This window comes from Schistocerca americana, chromosome 7 (assembly GCF_021461395.2).
Source record: "Schistocerca americana isolate TAMUIC-IGC-003095 chromosome 7, iqSchAmer2.1, whole genome shotgun sequence".
NCBI lineage: Eukaryota > Metazoa > Arthropoda > Insecta > Orthoptera > Acrididae > Schistocerca > Schistocerca americana.
Window position 1 is genome coordinate 450493998 of NC_060125.1, and position 24901 is coordinate 450518898.

Genomic DNA, 24901 nt, shown 5'->3' on the forward strand with positions numbered 1-24901 from the left:
TAGTATGTAAAGAAATATGAATGTTTTAGTTGGACCACTTTTTTCGCGTTGTGATAGATGGCACTGTAATAGTCACAAATGTATCAGTACGTGATATCATGCAACATTCCACCAGTGTGGACTGTATTTGCTTCGTGATACATTACCCGTGTTAAAATGGACCGTTTACCAATTGCGGAAAAGGTTGATATCGTGCTGATGTATGGCTATTGTGATCAAAATGCCCAATGGGCGTGTGCTATGTATGCTGCTCGGTATCCTGGACGACATCATCCAAGTGTCCTGATCGTTCGCTGGATAGTTACGTTATTTAAGGAAACAGGAAGTGTTCAGCCACATGTGAAACGTCAACCACGACCTGCCACAAATGATTATGCCCAAGTAGGTGTTTTACCTGCTGTTGCAGCTAATCTGCACATCAGTAGCAGACAAATTGCTCGAGAATCGGGAATCTCAAAAATGTCGGTGTTGAGAATGCTACATCAACATCGATTGCACCCGTACCATATTTCTATGCACCAGGAATTGCATGGCGACGACTTTGAATGTCGTGTACAGTTCTGCCACCAGGCACAAGAGAAATTACGGGACGATGACAGATTTTTTGCATGCGTTCTATTTAGCGACGAAGTGTCATTCACCAACAGTGGTAACGGCATAATATGCACTATTGGGCAACGGAAAATCCACGATGGCTGCGACAAGTGGAACATCAGCGACCTTGGTGGGTTAATGTATGGTGCGGCATTATACGAGGAAGGATAATTGGTCCTCATTTTATCGATGGCAATCTAAATGGTGCAATGTATGCTGATTTCCTACGTAACGTTCTATTGATGTTACTACAAGATGTTTCACTGCATGACAGAATGATGATGTACTTCCAACATGATGGATGTCCGGCACATAGCTCACATGCGGTTGGAGCAGTATTGAATAGCATGACAGGTGGATTGATCGTCGAAGCACCATACCATGGCCTGCACGTTCTCCAGATCTGACATCCCCAGATTTCTTTCTGTGGGGAAAGTTGAAGGATATTTGCTATCGTGATCCACCGACAACATGCATCAGCACACTGTCAATGCATGTGCAAACATTACGGAAGGCGAACTACTTGCTGTTGAGAGAAATGTCGTTACACGTATTGCCAAATGCATTGGGGTTGACGGACATCATTTTGAGTATTTATTCCATTAATGTGGTACGTACAGGTAATCACACTGTAACAGCATGCATTCTCAGAAATGATAAGTTCACAAAGGAAGATGTATCACACTGGAACAACCGAAATAAAATGTTCAAACGTACCTGCATTCTGTATTTTAATTTAAGAAACCTACCTGTTCCTAACTGTTCGTCTAAAATTATGAGCCATATGTTTGCGACTATTACAGCGCCATCTATCACAAAGCGAAAAAAGTGGTCCAACTAAAACATTCATCTTCTTTATGTACTACACCAATATGTAATAAAAAATGGGGGTTCCTATTTTAAAAAACATAGTTGATATCTGTTTGACCTATGGCAGTGCCATCTAGTGGGCTAACCATAGCGCCATCTGGTTTCCCCCCTTCCAGCTAGACAAGTTTCGTTCTTTGTAGTTTTTTCATTTGACTCTTATTTCGTGAGATATTTGGCCTGGTCACAATCAATGGACCACCCTGTATATTACATCTTATCCCCCTTCCGCCACTATTCATCTGGCCTCATAACATTAATCAAAATGGCCGTGCTGTGCTGGTACAGTGAAAGGCTGAAAGCAAGGGGAAACTACAGCCATAATTTTTTCCGAGGGCATGCAGCTTTACTGCATGGTTAAATGATGATGGCGTCCTCTTGGGTAAAATATTCCGGAGGTAAAATAGTCTCCCATTCAGATCTCAGGAGAATGTCATTATCAGGAGGTAGAAAACTGGCGTTCTACAGATTGGAGTATGGGATGTCAGATCCCTTAATTGGGAAGGTAGGTTGGAAAATTTAAAAAGGGAAATGGATAGGTTAAAGCTAGATATGGTGGGAATTAGTGAAGTTCAGTGGCAGGAGGAACATGATTTCTTGTCAGGTGAATATAGGGTTATAAATACAAGATCAAATAGGGGTAATGCAGGAGTAGGTTTAATAATAATTAAAAAAAAAAATTAATAGGATGCATGGGTAAGCTACTACGAACAGCATAGTGAACGCATTATTGCAGCAAAGATAGAGACGAAGCCCACGCCTCCCACAGTAGTACAAGTTTATACACCAACTATCTCCACAGATGACAAACAGATTGAAGAAATGTACGATGATATAAAATAAATAATTCAGATAGTGAATGGTGACAAAAATTTAATAGTTATGAGGGACTGGAATTCGATAGTAGGAAAAGGAAGAGAAGGCAAAGTTGTTAGTGAATATGGAATGGGGATAAGGAACGAAAGAGAAGCCACCTGGTAGAATTTTGCACAGAGCATAACTTGGTTTAAGAATTATGAACGAAAGTTGTTTACATGGAAGAGGCCTGGAGACACTGGAAGGTTTCAGATAGATTGTGTAATGGTAAGACAGAGATTTAGGAATTATTGAAGTTCGGTGGTTTTAGATTGTAAGACATTTCCAAGGGGTAGATGTGTACACTGACCACAGTCTATTGGTTATGAACTGCAGATTAAAACTTAAGAAACTGCAAAAAGGAGGGAATTTAAGTAGATTGGACCTGGATAAACCGAGAGAACCAGGGGTTGTAGAGAGTTTCAGAGAGAGCACTAGGGAACGATTGACAAGAAGGGGAAAATAAATACAGTAGAATAAGATGGGTAGCTTTGAGGGGTGAAATAGTGAAGGCAGCAGATGATCAAGTAGGTAAAAAGACGAGGGCTAGCAGAAATCCTTGGGTAACAGAAGAAATATTGAATTTAATTGATGAAAGGAGAAAATATAAAAATGCAGTAAATGAAGCAGGCAGAAAGGAATACAAACGTCTCAAAAATGAGATCGACAGGAAGTGCAAAATGGCTAAGCAGGGATGGCTAGAGGACAAATGTAAGGATGTAGAGGCTTATCTCACTAGGGGTAAGACAGATACTGCTTACAGGAACATTAAAGACACCTTTGGAGAGAAGAGAATCACTTGTATGAATATCAAGAGCTCAGATGGAAAACCAGTTCTAAGCAAATACGGGAAGGCAGAAAGGTGGAAGGAGTATTTCATCAAAATATAAGAGGTATTAGTGATAAACTTACTGAACTGCTTATAGATGTTGACTTTGAAATCATTGATATATCGGAGCACCACTCAAATAATTTGACAATTCAGTGGCTTCCTTTACCAGGATACATATTAGCTGCCTGTTTTTCAAGGAGTTCCTTGCGGGGTAGGGGTGTGGCCATGTACGTAATAAATGGAATACTGTTTATTCCATTTGAGTCCACAGATGTAACACGACACTGCACTGACAGATATCTGAATGTTGTGCAGCAGCCATTGAATTTAGTGAAACTAAACTTCTAATTGTTGTTGGTGATAGGTCCCCTAACTCTGAATTCAGAACATTTCTTTTCAAGCTAGAGAGGGTTCTTGATTCACTTTATACGAAGTACGAGAAATTAGTTATATGTGGTGATTTCAATATTAATTTTGTGTATGATGGTGCAAGAAAAAGGACGTTGGTAGATGATCTAAATTCATATGATCTGATGTAGAATGTGTTTTTTCCACCTAGGTTGCAGGAGAACAGTAGTCCAGTCATGGGCATTCTGCTAGAAAAAGGATGAATGGCATTTCAGACCATGATGCACAAATTTTAACACTAAAAGGCTTTTGTACACAAACAGATGTCACATATAATTACAAACTATGTAGGAAAGTTAACCCAACAGCAATAGAGAGTTTTTTAAACCTCATCAAGGAACAAGAGCGGCAGGATGTTTATAGTGCTGATAACATGGATGACAAATATAATGCTTTCCTTAACACATTTCTCATGCTCTTTGAGAGTTGCTTTCCAATAGACCATTCTAAATGGAGTACTAACAGTAAAAGGCAGCCTGGGTGGTTGACTAGTGGGATAAGGAAATCATGTAGAAAAAAGTGGGAATTATATCACAATGTTACAAGTAGTCACAATCAAGCTACAATAGCCCATTACAAACAGTACTGTAAGGTGCTTAAAAATGTTATTAGGAAGGCAAAGAGCTTGTTGTACACAAGCAGAATAGCTAATGCATATGATAAAATTAAAACCATGTGGTCAGTTGTGAAGGAAGTGTCTGGTCAGCAGCACAAGGTTGACGATATCAAGTCGGTTCGTAGTAAAAATATTTCTGTTACTGATAAATCAGATATATGTACAGTATTTAACAACCATTTTCTGAGCATTGCTGGTGAGTTAAATAAAAATTTAGATTCTACAGGGAATCATATAACTCTCTTAGCAAATGCCTCGCCGAGATTGATGTCTGAAATTCTCCTTTGTGATACAGACAAGGGGGAAATTGAGCCAATAATTAAATCACTGAAGACTAAGGACTCTCATGGATACGATGGAGTGCCTAGCAGATATTAAAGTACTGTGCTGCACATGTTAGCCCTGTATTTAGCCATATTTGTAATCTGTCCTTTAGGAGCAGTCAGTTTCCTGAATGATTACAGTACTCACTAGTAAAGCCACTTTATCAAAAGGGAGAAAGGGATAATGTAGACAATTTTAGACCTATTTCTATGCCACCAGTGTTTGCTGAAGTTATTGAAGAGGCTGTGTATGTAAGGATAATTGATCATTTTATAGCACACAATTTGCTATCAAATGTACAGTTTGGCTTTAGAAGTCATTTCGCAACCGAAAATGTAATATTCGCCTTTCTCTGTGAGGTATTGGATGGGTTAAACAAAAGGTTTCAAACACTAGGCATATTTTTTGATTTAACTAAGGCATTTGATTGTGTTGATCACAAAATATTGCTCCAGAAGTTGGACCAGTATGGAATACGGGGAGTAGCTCACAATTGATTCACTTTTTACTTTAGCAACAGACAGCAAAAGGTCATTATAATTGTGTTGAGAATGGCTGTGATGTGCGGTCTGAGTGGGGCACACAGTCAAATGGGGGGGCGGGGGGGGGGGTGCCCCAGGTATCAGTGTTGGGGCCACTCCTGTACCTTATTTATATAAATGATATGCCCTCTAGTATTACGGGTAACTCTAAAATATTTCTGTTTGCTGATGACACTAGCTTGGTAGTAAAGGATGTTGTGTGCAACACTGGCTCTGTTTCAAATAGTGCAGTTCATGGCTTGTTGAAAATAAACAACACTACATCACAGAAAGAGCCAGTTTTTACAGCTTCTAATGCACAATTCAACAAAACCTGACATTTTAATATCACAGAATGGGCATATGATTAGTGGAACTGAACAGTTCAAATTCCTAGGTGTTCAGATAGATAGTAAACTGTCGTGGAAAGTAGACATTCAGGATCTTGTTCAAAGACAAAATGCTGCCATTTTTACTATTCAAATGGTATTCGAAGTGAGTGATTGTTCAATATGAAAATTAGTATACTTTGCTAATTTTCATTCCCTTACATCATATGGTATTATATTTTGGGGTAACTCTTCCCATTCTAAAAGGATATTTTTGGCACAGAAACCGGCAGTCTGGGCAATAAGTCATGTAAGTTCACAAATCTCTTGTTGGTCCCTGTTCACGAATCTGTGTATTTTAACATTGGCCACTCAATACATATACTTGTTACTGTCATTTCTTGTTCACAATATTAGCTTATTCACAAGAATAAGGAGCTTTCAATCAGTTAATACTCGGCAGAAATAAAATGGGCATTTGGATCGGACTTCCTTAACTCTTGTGCAGAAAGGTGTGCAGTATACTGCTGCATACATTTTCAATAAGCTACCACAAGGATTATAAAACCTTAGCAGTAATCCACATGCTTTGAAATCGAAACTGAAAAGTTTCCCCATGGGTCACTCTTTCTATTCTGTCAAGGAGTTCCTTGAAAAATTAAACTGATTCTTGTTGTATTGTTGACTGTGTTTACTTACACCTATGGCTTCACTATTTTCGGGTTCATAAACATTTCATTTTTATCTGTTATTATTTTTATGTTGTAATTTCATGTACTGACATGTTCCATGACCTTCGAGATTTGCTCCTCAATTTGGTCCTAAGGAACTTGATGTGTAAATAAATAAAAATAAATATAGAGAGTCTATACAAGGGCAATGCAGTTGAGGGCAATATTACGGAAATGGAAGAGGACGTAGATGAAGATGAAATAGGGAATATGATACTGCGTGAAGAGTTTGACAGAGCACTGAAAGACCTAAGTCAGAACAAGGCCAATATTCCATTAGAACTACTGACAGCCTTGGGAGAGTGAGCCCTGACAAAACTTTACCATCTGGTGAGCAAGATGTATGAGACAGGCAAAATACCCTTAAACTTCATGAAAAATGTAACAATTCCAATCATAAGGAAAGCAAGTGTTGACATGTGTGAAAATTACTGAACTATCAGTTTAATAAGTCATGGCTGCAAAAATACTAACATGAATTCTTTACAGACAAATGGAAAAACTGGTAGAAGTCGACCTCGGGAAAGATCTGTTTGGATTCCATAGAAATGTTGGAACATGTGAGGCAATACTGACCCTATGACTTATCTTAGAAGATAGATTAAGGAAAGACAAACCTCCATTCCTAGCATTTGTAGACTAAGAGAAAGCTTTTGAAAATTCCAAAGGTAGCAGGGGTCAAATAAAGAGAGCAAAATGCTATTTACAATTTGTAAAGACACCAGATGGCAGTTATAAGAGTCGAGTGGCATGAAAGGGAAGCAGCAGTTGGGAAGGGAGTGAATATAAAAATAGGAATTAAAATCCACTGAGAAGAAATAAAAACTTTGAGGTTTGCTGATGACATTTCAATTCTGTCAGAGACAGCAAAGGACCTGGAAGAGCAATTGAATGGAATGGACAGTGTCTTGAAAGGAGGATATGAGATGGACATCAACAAAAGCAAAACAGGGATAATGCAATGTAGTTGAATTAAATCAGGTGATGCTGAGGGAATTAGATTAGGAAATGAGACACTTCAAGTAGTGGATGAGTTTTGCTATTTGGGGAGTAAAATAACTGAAGATGGTCGAAGTAGAGAGGGTATAAAACGCAGACTGGCAATGGCAAGGAAAGCGTTTCTGAAGAAGAGAAATTTCTTAACATCGAGTATAGATTTAAATGTTAAGAAGTCTTTCTTGAAAGTATTAGTATGGAGTGTAGCCATGTATGGAAGTGAAACATGGACAATAACTAGTTTAGACAAGAAGGGAAGAGAAGCTTTTGAAATGTGGTGCTACAGAACAATGCTCAAGATTAGATGGGCAGATCATGTGACTAATGAGGGGGTACTGAATAGAATTGGGGCGAAAAGGATCTTGTGGCACAACTTGGCTAGAAGAATGTATTGGTTGGTAGGACATGTTCTGAGGCATCAAGGGATCATCAATTTAGTATTGGAGGGAACTGCAGAAGGTAAAAATTGTAGAGGAGCCCAAGGCATGAACTCCAAACAGATTCACGATGTAGGTTGCAGTAGTTACTCGGAGATGAAGAAGCTTGCACCGAATAGTGTAGCATGTAGAGCTGCATCAAACCAGTCTCTGGATTAAAGACAGACAACAACAACAATCTATTGGTATGTTAAGTGTAAGAAAACGTATGTTCATAAAGAGATTATTACAAGATGTTGGTTAGAGAGCATATGTATTGGTATGTTCCGTGCAAGAATATCTACGTTCATGAAGAGGTTTCTGTAAGATGTCTGTTATCAACTCTACACAATATTCTTATTACATGCTTCTGTAGGGTAAATTCTTTTTTGACCTTGCCCCAGAAGATTATGCCATAGGAAAGTACTGAATGAAAGTATGCAAAGAATCCTGTCTGTGAGTCTACATAATAAGAGAAAGATTTCTATGCGCAAATCAGGTAGGACTGAGCTTTTTGGGTAACTTATCTATAACCTGGTGCAACCTCAGTTTATTCTCCAGCTGGATGCCTCATAACTTCACATATGAACCACAGCCTATTTATGCCCAAAGCAGGAATCATGCATCAAGACCACTGAACAACTGTAGCTAGTGCTGAACCCCATGCCATCCCGACCAGATCACCTTGGTCTGAAACTCTACAAAGCAGTCATAGAGTCACTGCTGGAGTATGCAGCAGTTGTGCAGGGTGACACACATTGCAGTGCCTAAAGACGAATCAGAACAGGGCACTGAAGCACGCACTCTATCTCCTCTGGGACTTGCCCACCGAGGAATAGGACATGCGCTGATGTTCTGCAGTTCCACCAGTAGCAAGAATGTTTATAAAACTGTTCTACTGGATCAAACTGTACCAATCAAAAGGCTTACAACTAAGAAGCTCACACATTTTGGTGCAGGCACAATAGCAATACACTATTTGAATTTCACTAAACCCTGAAACCAAACTATAAGATTTCAAAGTGATGCTGGTCGCCAGTGTATGCCCACTGATTACATCTGGTGCCTGTAAGTCATTTTGACTTGTCTGGATCTGTGCAGCATGAGATTTTGTAAGATCAAGATTTAAGTTGTTAGCTATGAAGCAGCTGTAAGCCCATTCCCTTGTTCTCCTGGCTGTGTTTGGAACATTTGCTCAATATACTTATCTTGTCAGCAAACATATAGTTTGTGAAGCGTCTTCCATTCCCAAATAAATCATTTGTGTCAGTCAATAAGAGGAATGTGGGATACGATGTTTAATGTTTCTCTATCCTGAATTCAGTTTTATACCTGCCTTATCACTTATTAATGTGATACTCTGTCTTCTAATGTTAAGGATGCAATTCTATCCATGTAAGGGGAATACTTTTAACACATCTAGTGGAGTTTTATGAGCTACACAAGCAAAGGGATTGGCAAGATCATAGAAAATGCCAACATTTTTTGTTTTGTTTAATTCTACCAAAACTGAATCCATGAGATTATATATTGCTTTCTCAATACATAAGTTTTTACAGAAGCACAACTGAGCTGAGATGTTCAATATTATGCTGTATGCTACCTTCTCATCAATTTCTGAGAACATGTGAAAGGAGATGGGTTGATAAACAGACTTGACTCTTTGACTGGTTGAAAAGTTAATTCAAGGACGACATTAGAAATAAAAAAGTTAGCACAAGATTCTAGTATTTTGGTTAAAAATACAATCATATCCACATAGGTTACTGTTTTTTAGTGACCTAATGATTTTTGTGATCTATCTCTAACAGAAGATTTGGCAAAACTGATGACCTGTGGTGGAGTTTGCAATGTCACTTCAAGTGTTGGTGGTAGCAGTAGGGGGAAAAAATACCTTCTCTACATTGGGGGAGGGGGGGGGGAACAACAACATGTATACAGGCATTTACACACTAACAAGTCTAGTTTGACAAGAATGGCCTTGTATTAGGAACTATTCTGGCATGTGCCTGAAATAACTTAAGAAAATAATGGAAAATCTAAATCCCAACGGCCAGATGGAGATTGAAGCCTCCCTCTTCCCAAATACAAGACCAGTCTGTTTAAAACAGAGTCACCTCATTCGATTTGTCCCTATATACAGTACTGCTTTTAAAGAATTTGCTTAATAACGTAAAACAGTAGTGCTACACTGTTCATACATTTCTCACTATTAATCAATGGAAACACGTTATTACACAATTGTAACACTACATGCACTATCAGCTGATATCAGGAAAATGGCAATATTGTTTTGCTTCCACAGTGTGTACCATAGCTTTTCATCTGCTTCCTTCATAAATTGAGTCAGCATCACTCCATAATGAATGAGATGCTAATTCAATAGATCTGCTTATGATAGTTTACTTTTGTCTCTGTGATTTCAGCTGTTTTTTGGGAGAATTAATACTATGTAGTGGCCAAGGATTAGAATCTAATATCATCTGCCTCACTGCTGCTGTCATCAAGGAGTTGAATATCATTTGCTGAATGACTGATAATGTTCCACATTGACCCTGCCTTGTTCTTGGAATTCTTAACATTTTGTGCATAAGTACACACGTTTTGTCTTTTTTGCAGACTGGAGAAGAATTTGCCATACTATTTGTAGTGAGTTTATAAGTCTTGGCTATAGCCTACTCTGCAATAAAGCTCTCTCTTCCTAACACATAATACTTTAAAGCCAGATGCTGGCCACCCTTTCCCTCAGCTTACACTGTAATTGTCCCTGACCTGTGGTCAAGGAAAAGTGGATCCATAGTATTGTACAAATATTTAGAGGAAAAAATTAAATTTCTCATCCACTGCGTCCTTGTTAAACCTCTTCCTATGTCTCATCCTGTAAATTCCCTTTGAACAGCATAACTGAGTCAGCATCTACACTTTCCTTAGTTAAACCTGATTGATGGGGACACTTTACTTTTAACCATTGATAATCATGATCAAATAAAACATTTATTATGGGACTCTCACCTGTTTCATAAAAGATAGTTCAATTTACAAATAAATTATCAATCATTGTTAGAACACATCCTCCTATTCTTGTTGTGAATGTTACTGTGGGGCTCAAACCACAGCAGGACATTAGCAACTTCAAGTGCACTCAATCAGAACTATCCTAGACGAAATCAATATTGAAAACTCAACATATACCATCTCTAATTGCTTAATGAAGTTTCAAAATTTCCTGTTTGGGTCCTGCACAATGTCTGAACTACTGTTCCGTGTGTTTCTATGTCTCTTACTGATGTACAGCATTCAATGAGCTGTTCAATGCACAGCTTATTAAAGTCTATGGCCTGGAATTGTGAACTGCTCTTTATCTATCTAAGTAGCTCCCTCCCTTTTCCTGCATATTATACCCACAGTAATGTGATACTAACTTGTACCCATGTAGGTAAATGTGTTGCTTTTTTGGGACTTACAAATGATGTTCTGTTATGCACAACAAACCTGTAAAAAAAACCTTGTGTTTTTTTCAGTTTCCTGTAGTGATAATATAGCTCTTCTTTATCATTTAGCAGGCTTCTTATGTTTTTATGGAAAAATATAAATGTATTATGATTTTTTTCCCATCTCCACTGATGGTTGCAACTGTCTCCGAAGCGGTCTTTTGGTAAAATTTCCCCTAAAAAGGCCTAGTGAAAATACTGGAAATCACAGTGCTCCAATTACACTGAATGCTTCTAGGTACCAGTCCTGTACGTAACCTCTTACTGGAAACATTCAGATGTAGACCATGCCAAGTGTGGGGCAATCGATTGTATGACATGTGATGTGTCAATTGCACCTATGTGTCATGGCTCCATTCTGTACTGAACATCTGACAGAGTGCATCATCCAGGGCTTGGGTATCATCCAAAGAATGACTCAATCTCATTTGTGTGAGAAACATCACTAGTCTTTGGTTGACACTATTCTCAAGTGAGTAGCTGAAGTTGTAGTTAAAACTGAACATGACCCCCCCTCGCATAACCAAATACACCACATCATGATCTTCTTTGCCGTGATCTTCCCTCATAGAGCCTAAATTGCTGATGGTATTGCTGAGCCCATTCACCTCCTGTGACTACTCCCTTGCAGGACCCTCACCTTCCTGACCCTCTGACTACAGTTAGTCATAACTTGCACTTTTTCCCTCATCTTATCACAGTGGTCCTGAGCTCTTTGGAATGCCTGTAGGGTTGTCCAGTCTCCAAAGCAATGAAGCTGTTGGAGACATCTAGACTGAAGATAGCAGACTGGCAGCATCTCTTCAACCTCTTGTTGATCCAGCAGGTCTGACCACAGTCCAGCAACCTATCCTATTCCTAACTTCACTGCTATCAACTGCAACTAATTCTGCTGCTTCTACTGCCAGATCGGCTGTTCTGTATCAACAGTTGTGGAGTGATAGACAAATACTACAGTGCAAAAGGTTAGCCACATCTACATCCAAGCCAGTTCCTTTACCACAACCAACATGGAAAAAAAGGCTGTCTTCACACTGTTGAGCATTCTCACTGCTCTGCAGCACCTTCCACAACTGTTGATTGTGGCAGTATTTTTTAACCTAAACAAATTATTCAGTGATAGTTGTTCAATGAAAAACTGTAATTACAAATTTTTGATATTCTATTTAAATATATATATATATATATATATATATATATATATATATATAAACATTACTGAATTTGCTAAGTAATAGATTACTAAATCTTTCACAACGAAAGGTGAAGTTTCCCGTACGTGATTTACCTGCCAGTACTATACAGACTTGAGATTAGGTTTAGGTCTGTTTGCCACACAATTATAAACTGAACAAACATTCAGCAAAATACAGCAGTGCAATTAATTATTTGTTTTCCTTTAAATTGATTAAAAGCTCGTAACTTGTCTTTACAAAATACTGATTATTGCTTACAATACTTTAGCACTTACAATGTATATTATGACTATTTGGTGACACTGAACTACCATAAATAAGTGTATGCTAACACATGTATACTGCAGATACACAATAGTTAAACGGAAATATGAAAGCATCCGATCCCGCCCGTCTGCTTTGACCCATGACGTCACAAATATGGCGGAAACGACCATAAACCATGATTCCAATACGGCGCATATAAAGTCATTACGTACACATTATGAGGATGAAAATACATTGAAAAACAAACACACACAAGTTCCACAAAAAGCCTAATGACACTAATGGGACAAGCGCGAGAAATAGGGGTTTTTTGGGTGGGGACAAACTAAATATATACAAATTTAGACACCCACCTCCATACAAAACCACGCAAAACAACGAAAAAAACTGACATCACAAAACTCACCCAAATACCACTAAACACATCATCTGGAATCAGACACTTCCCTTGAACTATATAGCTCAACAGCAGCTCCAGATCCCATAAATTGGGATCAAACACTTCCCTTGACCTATATAGCTCAACAGCAGCTCCAGATCCCATAAATTAGGAACTAACACTTCCCTTGACCTATATAGCTCAAAAACATCTCCCGATACCAATATTCAGAGACACACATTGGGATCGAACACTTCCCTTGACCTGTTATCCTTACGACATCTCCACATACAGCCGTCCCTGGTCCGAGACGCTGGAACTTTAAGTAAGCGTCATTTCTTCCCGACATACTGAACACTTCATGACTTCATCCAAAAATCCGAATAGTTGAAGAAATTTTATTAGAGACAACGCACTGTCCCCCATAATAGCCGACAAACGAAAACTGTTGACCCTGTCAGTCATATCCATACCTACCAAAGACATAAAAAAAACAATTTACCAAAATTCACACACAACGCCACACTCGCAAACTAAACCAAAAACATCACCTAACACACCACCAGAGAGCACCACCGATCGCATCAAAATGACACCTACAAACACGCCACTCTCACAAACTAAATTCCGCGCCGTCGTGACGTCACACACCATAACAGCCTTACGTCACGGATCAAAGCCGACGGGTGGGATCGGACGCTTTGGTCGACCCAGTTAAACTTACAATTTGCTATTACTTTTACTGCAGCTTTTTAATCACTAAAACATCACACTCAGTGACAATTTAAAACCGCAAATTTCATCAACCTCATCAAAGATCTCATAATTATTACTTACTTCCATGTATGTTTACTCCTCCATTATATTTATTGCTAATAATAAAAACCAGTTTCGGATGAACCATGATTTACAGAAGCAAACTATGAGACACAAAAACACTTTTCAAGTAGATTTAACTCCCTATTATAACCCTGGTCCAAATGCCTTCAAAAAGCTCTCATCAGATATAAAACAAAAAACTGTAGACATCTAGGAAATGAAACTAACAATTTTAAATTTTTTATCAGCATATTATCTGATTATCTACATGCTTCAACTGAAAATTCTTGGAAGCTGAATGACAAGACACAATAATAATACTTACCATATACAGATAATTGTTCTATGACAGATGCCAATGTGGCCATGTAAATATGAAGCTAGCAATAGGAAATTAAGAGCATCTTTAATATTACAAATTTTTAGAAGCAGTTGCCTTCCTGCTAATGTTACGGAGTAATGAATGCTTAATAAAGGAAAGTATAAATAGTTTATAGCAGTCTAATGATGCTTAGTTTTCAATGTATTGGACTGAATTAACTGCTTCTGCCTGTTAATGCACACCTTTATTCGTTCCACATTATAGAAGGCTTTGCTCATGATAAGATTTGCAGAAAATGACAAAACGGTGAAACCTACTGGCAATACAGAAACATATATTAGCTATGTTTTAATGCAGATAGCAATATAACCACTAAACCTTTTCCATAGCCCTAACCTCCCCCCAACAAACAGATACCCACACACGCTTAGTAAAAAATTATATACTTCTCAAAAAAAAAAAAAAAAAATAAATAAATAAATAAATAAAAAATAAAATAATAAATAAAAAATCTTATAACACATTTTCCCCACATACAGATAGCTTACAGATCTTATAATTTAAAACTCGAAATGTGGTGCTACAGAAGAATGGTGATTAGATGGGTAGATCACATAACTAATGAGGAGGTATTGAATAGAATTGGGGAGAAGAGAAATTTGCGGCACAACTTGACTAGAAGAAGGGATCGATTAGTAGGACATATTCTGAGGCATCAAGGCATCACCAGTTTAGTATTGGAGGGCAGCGTGGAGGGTAAAAATCGTAGAGGGAGACCAAGAGATGAATAGACTAAACAGATTCACAAGGATGTAGGTTGCAGCAGATACTGGGAGATGAAGAAGCTTGCACAGGGCAGCGTAGCATGGAGAGCTGCATCAAACCAGTCTCTGGATTGAATACAACAACAATAATTTAAAACAGTTACTAATATTTATCTGTATAAAAACAAATTTATCAAAATGAAGGTCGAGCTAATTTTCAGTTACGTATCAGAAAACTGCATCACAAAAAATATTTTGTATTACAAAACGTTAGTTAGGAAAAACATTTATCAGAAAAACTGACACATCTCAATACGTACATAAAACACAACAGTAATAAACACAAAGTACCGGCGCTGATATGCTTCAGAACGCTGATATTCCTGCAAAATGTGAAATAATTTAATTTTCTAAAAATAATAACGTAATTTATTTTAATCTTATATTCGTTACATTTAACTCCGGATGAATGTGTCCATTAAAATACGGTAAACCACCAAAATATTACACAGAATTAAAGGTTAACTGATATATACTGTACGCGAGTATATTTTCGCACATGGATAAATATTTTCTTTTTCATCTGCTGGGCAAAAGATAACAATATAACACAATTAGTTGTCCGTACACTTTACGCCAAACTCCACCAGCTGATATTTCGTGTTATGACAACAAACTCAGTAGCCATATTAATACTGCGCTGCCCTCTAGGTAGCTTGTAGCCGAGACTTCTACTTTTTCCGGAAGTTCAAGCGACTTCCGCTTAATGGAGGCATTGTTGTCACATTTTGCTATGGGTCTCATGAGTTTCGTTTACAAGTTAATTTTCTAGTATATTAAACATTATGATGGCGCTATAAACGGAGACATTGGCTTTGGTACAGCTTTACTGAGGTGAGTGAATGAATTTTATGTCCAAGGTGCGGAGTATCTCAATGTGAAAAGTGGGAGCTGTCTCATACAAAGTGTGACCTTGCAACTCCACTCGTTCGTCACTTGTTTTGGTGTGATGGCTTCCTTTTGACTTTTCAGTTGTACTTATTAAAACGTTTGGAGTGCTGTAGTACACTAGTAATGCAAATACGCGCAATTCAGTTTCACCCACCTTAATAAAAGAGAAAATGAGTTTACCTTTCCCCATCTAATCTCCGTTTCTCATGTTTCTTTGTTATGTGGAGAAGGTGGTGTTTATGTTTGAGGGGACAATAACCAAAGTGAGAGACAACATATATTTAAACTCCATTATGTTTACTTCCTACATTCATTTCGTTCAGCTTGAGTCTTCAATAAAATCTTTTTAATCTATGTTGAGTTATACGGTCAATCTCCAAATATTTGTTAAAATACTGTTACATTTCGGTGCAATATATGCGATTCGTCGCGAGGAGAGCGTATTTCTTTCCATGTCTTTTGCGGAACGTAATGTGAAATACTGTTATCCTTCCCAGACGAACATCATAAATACTTAATACACTAAATAAGAAAACTGTTAGGTTTTATTATATAGTTAATAATAAAGCTGCCAAGATTTATGTGTAAAGGAATCAGCTTGGTTTAATGTCCTTATTTCTTTTTAAAAAAGCACGACATAATGTGCTTGTAATTAGTGTTACTCACGCGATCGTGATATTCACAACTTTCCGTAAGCAGATAACTTCTTATTAACGTAAACAATACGCGTAAATAATTGCACACAAAAGTATAGTAATGGACGAAATACTTCATCCCTAATAAATTAAAGAGACCACAGTTTTTCCATCTAGAATACTGACATCAAATTCTGTGCTGGTGACGAAAATTGAAGAATGGTTTATTATTATCAGGCTTTTGTTTTAATGTGATTGTGATGGATTTAATGGTGGCCCTTTTACTCTACATTGAAATATTGGTCGAAGTATGTCTCATTTAGCCGATAAGAAGGACGTATGTTCGAAACTATTGTCTGAGCAGTAGTGTGGATCATATTGTGAAATTCAGTGAATTTTTAATGTTGGAAGCGGCATTTTATTTTAAATGTGAAAAACACCATTCACTGTTTCTCTAGACAATGTTATGGTTATTTATGCGACCAGTGTAGAATTTAACTAACCTTAAAGTGACTGTTGTGCACTAATGTGGGCCATTTGAAAGGCGTTATTGGGTGAGAGTAATAATTCTCAAACTACTCGTATATGTCTTATAGACATAGTTTGTCGTCACATGCTCACTTTTCCTGTGGGGGTGCCTCCACTTTTAGAAATGTGTTCATGTAAATTAAGGCCATACTGTTTACACTTGATATGTAGTAAAAATGGTAATGAATAGAGTGCAAGAGAAGGAACATTTAACAACTGAGTACAGTGCCTAGCATGATGAGTTCCCCAAAAAAATAATGTTTTATGACATTGTGGACTGAAAGGAGGCATAGTGTGCCAGCAAAAGCTGTTACATATGTCTGACAACATTTGTATTGCTAATAGAGATGTAATGAGGTGCTTCAGTAGTTGTGTGTGGTATGCTCTTCCCACTTAAATTTCTTATCAAACTGTAATCCCTAGAATATAGTACTATAAACTTCTTATATCTGTTTGCCATCGTATGGTGGAAACCTCTTACAAGCTCTAAACTGCATCTAGTGTATTTTTAAGTTTAGTGACAAATAATTGGCTAAGGACCTTTTATTAATATCCATGTAAATTTCACTATCCCTTCTTTCTAAGGCTACTTAATTTGCTATTTATTGCAAGGTTTAATCATCTCCAAAGAAAATGAATTTGGCATCTGGTTATGTTACGGATAAAAGAACATTGGTATACACAAGAAAAAGTAAGGGCCCTAAGATGGAACATTGCAGGATAGTGAACGTAATTAGTTCCCATTTCAATGATAGCTGGTAGTTCAATACATATTTCTTTCCTAATGACACCCTTTGTTTCCTATCAGAGATATTGAATTTGAACCATTTTGCAACATTTCATGTTACACTGCTTTCTAATGTACTTCCACCTCGACTGACGTCTCTGCCCAAACTCTTTGCCGTTACAAATGTCTGATTGTGTCTGTATATGTGCGAATGGATATATGCGTGTGTGTGCGCGCGCTAGTGTATACCTGTCCTTTTTTCCCCCTAAGGTAAGTCTTTCTGCTCCCGGGACTGGAATGAATCCTTACCCTCTCCCTTAAAACCCACATCCTTTCGTCTTTCCCTCTTCCCTGATGAAGCAACCGTGGGTTGCGAAAGCTTGAATTTTGTGTGTGTGTTTGTGTGTCTATCAACATGCCAACGCTTTTTTGTTTGGTAAGTTACATCATCTTTGTTTTTAGATATAAAAGGATATTCTGATTTACATAGTCAGATGCTTTTGACACATAACAAAATATACCTTTAGCCTGTAATTTCTGCATCTACATCTCTACCCTGCAAACCACCATGAAGTGCATGGCAGAGGTTATGTCACATTGCACCAGTTATTAGTGTTTCTTCCCATTCCATTCACATATGGAGCGCGGGAAGAACGATTGGTTGAATGCCTCTGTTTGTGCTGTAATTATTCTAATCTTATCTTCAGAGTCCCTGCATGAGTGATACATAGGGGTTTGTAGTATATTCTTAGAGTAATCATTTAAAGCCGATTCCTAAAACTTTGTTAATGGACTTTCTCAAGATAGTTTATGCCTATCTTCAAGAGTCTTCCACTTCTGTTCCTTCAGTGTCTATGTGACTCTCTCCTGATACGGGTCCCTCACACTTTTAGCAATATTCTAGAACTGGTCACACGAGTGATTTTTGAGCGGTCTACTTTGTAGACTGCTTACACTTTTCCAGTATTCTACCAATGAACTTAACTACTCCCAGCTTTACCCATGACTGAGCCAATTTGATCATTCAATTTTATATCCCTACTACAAAGGATTACATCCAGATATTTGTATGAATTGGCCAGTTCCTACTGTGGCCCATTGCTATTACAGTCATAAGATACTACATAATTTCCTTTGTGAAATGCGCAATTTTACATTTCTAAACATTTAAAGCAAATTGCCAATCTTTGCACGACTTTGAGATCCTATCAAGATCTGACTGAATATTTATGCAGCTTCTATCAGATGATACTTCATTATAGATAACTGCAATGTCTAAACAGTCTGAGGTTCCTATTAATATTGTTTCCAAGGTCATTAATACACAACATGAACAGGAAGGGTCCCAACACACTTCCCTGGGGGACATCTAAAGTTACTTCTACACCTGTTGATGGGTCTCCATCCAAGATAACATGCTGCGTCCTCCTTACCGAAAAGTCCTCAATCCAGTCACAAATTTCGCTCTATACCGCGTATGATCATGTTGTTGTTGTTGTTGTTGTTGTCTTCAGTCCTGAGACTGGTTTGATGCAGCTCCAGTAAAGCTGCATGCCTTCGGGAAAAATTACGGCTGTATTTCCCCCTTGCTTTCAGCCGTTCACAGTACCACCACAGCAAGGCCGTTTTGGTTAGTGTTGCAAATACTGAGTGAAATACTTTTAGGAAATCGAGAAATACAGCATCTACGTGATTGCCTGGATCCAAAGCTTTCAGTATGTCATGTGAGAAAAGTGCGAGTTGGGTTTCACATGATTGATGTTTTTGAAATCAGTGCTGGTTGACATTGAGCAGGTCATTCTGTTCAAGATAACTCATTATTTTTAAGCTCAGCATGTGTTCTAAGATTTTACAAAAATTGGTTTCAAGGGTATTGGACGGTAGTTTTGTGGGTCACCTCTACAACCCTTCTTTTAGATGGGAGTGATGTGTGCCTTTTTCCACAAACTGGGCAGGTGTTTTGTTGAAGGAATGTGGGATAGATTACAGTTAAAAGAGGGGTTAACTGTGCTGCAAATTCAGTATAGAAGTTGACAAGGATTCCATCAGGCCCTGGAGCTTTGTTCAGTTTTAACGATTTCAGCTGTTTCTCAATACTACTGACACTAATACTTATTTCATTCATCATTTATGTGGTGCGTGGATTAAAATGGTGAAATTCTCCTGACATTTGAAAACAGAGTTAAGAATTTCATCTTTTGCTTTTCTACCCTCAATTTCAGTTCCTGTCTCATTTGCTAGGGACTGGATACTAACTTTGGTTCCACCATTGCCTTTGCATACAATCAGAATTTCTTGGGGTTTTGTGAAATATCATTTGACAATATTTTCTTTACAGTTGTCATTGAAGACATCATACATTGCTCTCTTCACATCTATTATGCAGTAAACTCTGTTCCTTAATAGTTTCTTTACAGTGACTGTATACCATAAATGTTCCCTCCGCTTATGAACTGTTCTTCTGGGTACACATCTATCTAGTGCATGGTCACCTATTCTTTTAAACATCAGTCAGAGTTCTTCTGCATGCTCCTGCCCTGTGCTGCAAGTTTCAGGTTCCTCATTATTATCTAATAAAATATATAAATTCTTGATGTATGTGTAGATATCCTTCTCAGTACCGAAACCCTTTGGTAGTCTGAACTGTGACTTTGACAATATATAATTTTCTGTCACATAATTAAGAAGCTAGTTGTGTATTACCTTTGCTACTATTTTTGAGAATGTCAGCAAAAGTGAAATCTGACAAAAATTTGATGATATTTTTTCCCTCTTCTCATAAACAAAGGCTTAACTTCAGCATCTTTTAACCATTTAGTAAACTTTCCACTGATAAATGACTGGTTACACAGATAAGTTAATGTCACAAAACTCAGAAGCACACTCTTTAATTTATGCCACTAATATACAAGGCACACTCCATATCAATAAAGGCAGGCTAGGAAAAAATCTTTCCTTCATAGTCTCGATATTGAATTTTGCATATGTTAAAATTAAGGACTAAGTAAGGCACATATATTTTTTTGTTTTCTCCAAAAAAATTCTGCTCCTAGATACAACCCTCCAAAGATGACACTGTGCTTACCATTTTGAAGATGCGAATTTGGAAAAAAAAAAAAATTAAAATGCTGTATCTCTGGAATAGTTCTAGATGTTTTGATGTGTGGTTTTTTTGTAAGACAATTGCTTCATAATTACAAAGAAATCCTCCATTTGGACTTACCTGTCAAAGTTCTTTCACTGTAGCTTTCTGAACTTTGTTATGATTTACAGAAAAAAAAATTTGTTCAAAAATGCCAGTCCATAAAATTTTGATTATTTTCTGTTGATTATATCAATAGTTCTACATTCCCTGACAAGGAGAGCTTCCAGTTTTAGGTTGAACAGGTTTTATAAACAACTGAAATTTTTGCCATACATAAAACCTGTTTTATTATCACATTGTTGTTGTGGTCTTCGGTCCTGAGACTGGTTTGATGCAGCTCTCCATGCTACTCAATCCTGTGCAAGCTTCTTCATCTCCCAATACTTACTGCAGCCTACATCCTTCTGAATCTGCTTAGTGTATTCATCTCATAGTCTCCCTCTATGATTTTTACCCTCCACACTGCCCTCCCTGCTAAATTTGTGATCCCCTGAAGCCTCAGAACATGTCCTACCAACCGGTCCCTTCTTCTTGTCAAGTTGTGCCACAAACTCCTCCCCAACTCTGTTCAATACCTCCTCATTAGTTATGTGATCTACCCACCTAATCTTCAGCATTCTTCTGTAGCACCAGATTTTGAAAGCTTCTATTCTCTGGTCCAAACTATTTATCGTCCATGTTTCACTTCCATACGTGGCTACACTCCATACAAATACTTTCAGAAATGACTTCCTGACACTGAAATCTATACTCAATGTTAACAAATTTCTCTTCCTCAGAAATGCTTTTCTTGCCATTGCCAGTCTACACTTTATATCCTATCTACTTCAACCATCATCAGTTATTTTGCTCCCCAAATAGCAAAACTCCTTTACTATTTTAAGTGTCTCATTTCCTAATCTAATTCCCTCAGCATCACCCACTTTAATTCGACTACATTCCATTATCCTCGTTTTGCTTTTGTTGGTGTTCATCTTATACCCTCCTTTCAAGACCCTGTCCATTCCGTTCAACTGCTCTTCCAAGTCCTTTGCTGTCTCTGACAGAATTATCACATAACAGGCTTATAAAAATCAAAACCTATCCTTATTTAACATAATTTTAGTTTTGAAAGATGAGTAAGAAATTCATTTTTCAAGCATTTTAAATGGTTCCAAAATGTATATGAAAGATCCAAAGACATAATGGTTTCAATTTATACAACTTCTGTGCATTCTGTTTTGTACTGAAAGTAGCTTTCAATGAACTAAAAATGTGTTCCGCTGCTTCAGTATCTTCCTTTGATATAGAGCGATGCCTTCCTGTTGAACCAATAGAGCCTGGAGCACTTACTATCTTCAAAATATTGTGAACAGGAAGTGAGTGATGATGGTGTTGTTGCTGTCCTTCAGCTGGAAACCTGTATCAGCAGCTGGTCCATGTGGTAGCATAAAGTTCACTACAAATTCGTTTAACTCATAACTGGTGTCTATAATCTCTGCAATCCACTAGTGACAGTCATACATACACGCCACAAACATCCCCCTTCTCAGGTTGTGAATCTGAATATTATCCTGCCGTTTCTGAGGTGTTGGCCAAACGAACGAAATTTCTTCTTTCTTGTTCTTTAAAGTGATTGCAATGTGAGTTCGCCCATCACTTTGAGTCCATAAATGTGTCTTCTGAATTCCTTTCAAAGGAGTAGTTTGTTCGGACCATTCTTTTTTATGCTCACAGAATTCTTCGATTTCTTCTTTGGACAAAAGAATGAGGCTGTGGATGTGTAAGATTTCACGACTCTTTTAAAGTCCTCAGCATTCTGAATCACAGCCGTATTTGGTCTGTAAAGATAATGTTTTGTAGCATGATGCTTCAGCAGGCCTCCTGCACCATCACAAGGCCCCTTCCCGTGACCAGTAGCACTGTATACCCAGTCAGTTGGCACAAGTGACTTAATTCAAACAGCAGATAATTTTTAAAATGACTAAGAGCACCATCGGAAATAATGATGATCTTCTCTGCCCCTGTTTGCAGTTGAAGAATTTTGCACATTGCTAGCAAAGCATTTGCCGAGTCATGTCCTGTGTCATCACTTATAACTGAAACACTTGTGATCTTGTTTTAAAAATATGCCACTCCAGTAAAAATTGAAACCTGGTCATTACTCCAATGATACCCCTGTACTTTTTGCGGGAGAATTACAGACCAGTTCTCAGCAAAATCACAGTGAAGCACCAAACATAGTTCTTCAGCCTGTATGCACCCTTCCACTTCTGCAGTGTGTTGTTGTTGCAATTTCTTCAGATGCTGTTGTGTTACTGCTTTCATTGACCATTTACCAAGTTCATCAATGAAACTGTCAAAGGCAAGAGTTTTCTTAATTAGTTTATTTTCCTCCCATGTTGCATACGTAATTTCTGCGGAGTTTTCTGCTATTTCTTCCAGGCCAAGTGTCTGTAAAGACAGTCCTCCCTTTCCAGGGCAGTCACCACATTCTTGAAACAAACAAAAGTCTCTTGCTTTATGTCACAGACTACTATTGACTTCACACACCCAACCAATGTGTCATATGTCATGTGCTCCAGTAAGTTCTTCAAAGTTACCGCACAAAGTTTAAAATTTGCACAGTGCACACACAAACAGAGATCTCTAGGTGGGTGTGGAACTACCCGCTTAGGTCGTAGAGCGTAAAATTTTGATCTTCCAATATGTGAAGTTGTGTAATTGCTCTTATTAATTGCAAAAGTTTCTTTAATACTCCAAGTCATATATCACTTCACTTTCATATCTTTTTGACCTTAAACTGTTACAGTTGTAGTGTCCTTTTTGTTGGCAGTTTGGCGAGAAAAGTCCCATTTATCTTCCAGATAAAATGACTTCACTGTTTGAACTTGAGTTGCTTCCACAGGATAGCCATAATAGGGATCTGGTCTTCCAAAGACTCCTTTTACAGACCTCACATTTCTTGACTTGTGTACCATATACTTTGATACTGATCGAACGTGGTTCAAAATTGTTTTCTTTGAAAATGTCTCTGGAACAATAGTTAAAACCCGCACCTTTTCACTGTAGGATGCACAATATTCAACACTTAATTTATATTTATGAAAAATTCCTGTCAAGAGATGCTAGAGTGCTTTGGTTCATTTTCTTCTGAAGATGGAATTTCTACTTTGAAGAGTGTGGTCAGTTTTGTATTCATCCCTAGCTTTAGTAATTTCTCTGTGCATCCTTGATGCATAGAGCTTATGACTCGACTTCATTCACCACGGTTTCTTAACAGGACTAACACCAAACATTGTAACAAATAAATTAATAAGAAACAACTTCTGAAGATACACATTACCCTTGAAAGTTTAAAAAACAATTTTAAAAATAAAACGTGTCCAACTTAAAAGTGGAAGCTCTCCTTTACAGAGACTATAGTACTTCATGGTACTAGTCAACAGAAAAAAATCTAACTTTTCTGGATTGGCATGCTTGAAAAAAAAATTTTTTTTCTGTAAATTGTAAAAAAATTTAAAAAGGCAACAGTTGCCCAAACAGAGGATACCATTGTAATCATAAAGCAACCATCTTTCAAATAAATAATAAAAAAAAAAAACTCTAACGAAATATCTTGAACTGTTACAGAGATAAGCATTTTAAAAATCTTTCCAAAATTCACATCTTCAAAATGATGTTAGCAATGTCATCTTTGAAGGCCTGTATCTCAGGGCAGGAATTTTTTTTTTGGAGAAAACAAAACAATAAATGATTCTTACTTACTCCTAAATTTTAACATATGCTGAATTCAATAACATCCGAGACTGTGAAGGTAACCCCCCTGCCTGAAGTGATACGGATTACGCCACAAGTTAATGACATTTTGTTTATAGCCTTTCCTTCATGTCCCACTTTTGCCACCAATTTACATTTCTGTAACTGCTATATACTGCTAATATAAATATGCTATTCATTTTGAAATGACTTGGAATGCAGATTACTTTTATTTTTTATCACCATGTTCAGTTTTGGCCAACAAGGTGTTTATTCAAGTGGTTATCTGAACACTGTTGTGAGACGAATTACAATGGGATATTTTACTGTTTTTAGGGACACAATTATTTTTTGTGCTCTCTTTCAAGTAATTTAGCAAAATTGATGTCTTTTGGTGGAGTATGCAATGCCTGTCAAGTACACTGATAGAGACAAAGAAACTGGTACACC

At 37.5% G+C, this 24901-nt stretch overlaps 2 protein-coding genes across 7 annotated transcripts in view; one reads left to right on the forward strand and one right to left on the reverse strand.

Annotated features, from left to right (window-relative positions):
• The window catches only part of LOC124621765 (MIT domain-containing protein 1-like), a 108805-nt gene extending 93374 nt beyond the window's left edge, over positions 1-15431 (reverse strand). Inside the window, exons 1-2 of one of the 6 annotated variants that reach the window (XM_047147179.1) lie at positions 15287-15431; positions 15048-15110 (exon numbers count right to left, since the gene is read on the reverse strand). The gene's annotated coding sequence lies outside the window, so the exon portion shown is untranslated. Of the gene's footprint in view, positions 1-15047; positions 15111-15180 lie in introns of all 6 variants that reach the window. The other 5 variants (XM_047147182.1, XM_047147180.1, XM_047147183.1 and 2 more) reach the window with 5 other exon arrangements.
• A 61-nt stretch (positions 15432-15492) lies between these two features.
• Positions 15493-24901, forward strand: part of LOC124621764 (zinc finger protein 354B-like) — a 145156-nt gene continuing 135747 nt past the window's right edge. Inside the window, exon 1 of the mRNA XM_047147178.1 lies at positions 15493-15621. The gene's annotated coding sequence lies outside the window, so the exon portion shown is untranslated. The remainder of the gene's footprint in view (positions 15622-24901) is intronic.